Genomic DNA, 1,128 nt, shown 5'->3' with positions numbered 1-1,128 from the left:
ATGAGTGTCTAGTCTCTTGCATCCCTTGACATTTGAAGCATAGGATTTTGATTTAACAGCCTCCAAAGTATCTCCATGTGTTTTCCTAAAACACAATTAGTGTTGTTGTTGATAAAGGAGCAGAGAATGATTTTTGAGTATATTAAAGCAATTGTTCAAAAATTCTTCCTATATCATGAAATAGCAAAATATAATTTTAAATATAGTTTGAAGTTAATACAAGACTCATGTTAAAATTAAACCAGAAAATACAATTCCAGTTTTAAAAATATCTATTTATTGCTCTATTATCTATCCATTCATCCAGAAACTATCTTTTTGTCTCAGTCATTTTGAGGTCCCTTAACAAATTACCACACTGGCTAGATTAACACACATTTTTTTCATTATTATGCATTGTGGAGGTCTGAAATGATCATGCCAGCCTGAGCGGTTTCTCAATGGGGGCTCCATTTTTCATTACAGAGGCAGTGCTTCCTTTTTTTTTCTTAAGAAACCCCCCCAAAACAGTGATTTTATAAGACAATTCATAACAACAGTTAGTTTGTCAAAAAATTTTTCCTATTTTGGTTATAAATTCTTTAGACGAGTCTGAAATCATGACCAATTCTTTCTAAGTTATTACATAAAATATATTGTCATTTTTCTTAAGGTCAGTATGAGATAACCTAGAATAGTAGCTATTAAATGACAGCACAAAATGGTCATATAATAAATGAGACCTGGTTTATCACCAGCATTTACAAAATTAGACCCAGTGAAAGAATTAGGTCTGGGGACACTGCCTGGTCTTTGTAGTGAATGTTTAGCCTGTCCCCATCTTACTAACTCAGAATAGCAAAAATATTACAGTACAGACAATGCTTTCTACCTGAATCATCATATAAAAGGGAGAAAGAGATCACTCGTGTTTATTTTTCAAAGGTCATTAATCCCATTAATGGAATCTATAACCTCATAACAAAATTAGAACCCAAGTATCACACTGAGGATTAGGTTACAACATATGAATTTAATACATGGTTTTATCTATCCAAATATTTAAGAGACACACATATACAAACAATCACACACAGATACACACACACACACACACACACACACAAACACACAAACACACACACACAC

General features: G+C 32.5%; 1 pseudogene; it reads right to left on the bottom strand.

The window, feature by feature from the left end:
• Window positions 1-725: 725 nt before the first annotated feature.
• On the bottom strand, window positions 726-852 carry LOC143411917 (small nucleolar RNA SNORA72; annotated as a pseudogene).
• Between the last annotated feature and the right edge of the window lie 276 nt (window positions 853-1,128).

This window comes from Callospermophilus lateralis, chromosome 12 (genome assembly GCF_048772815.1).
Source record: "Callospermophilus lateralis isolate mCalLat2 chromosome 12, mCalLat2.hap1, whole genome shotgun sequence".
NCBI classification, from domain to species: Eukaryota; Metazoa; Chordata; class Mammalia; order Rodentia; family Sciuridae; genus Callospermophilus; species Callospermophilus lateralis.
The sequence above is the reverse complement of the archived record's forward strand: the minus strand, read 5'-3'. Positions and strand labels throughout refer to the sequence as shown.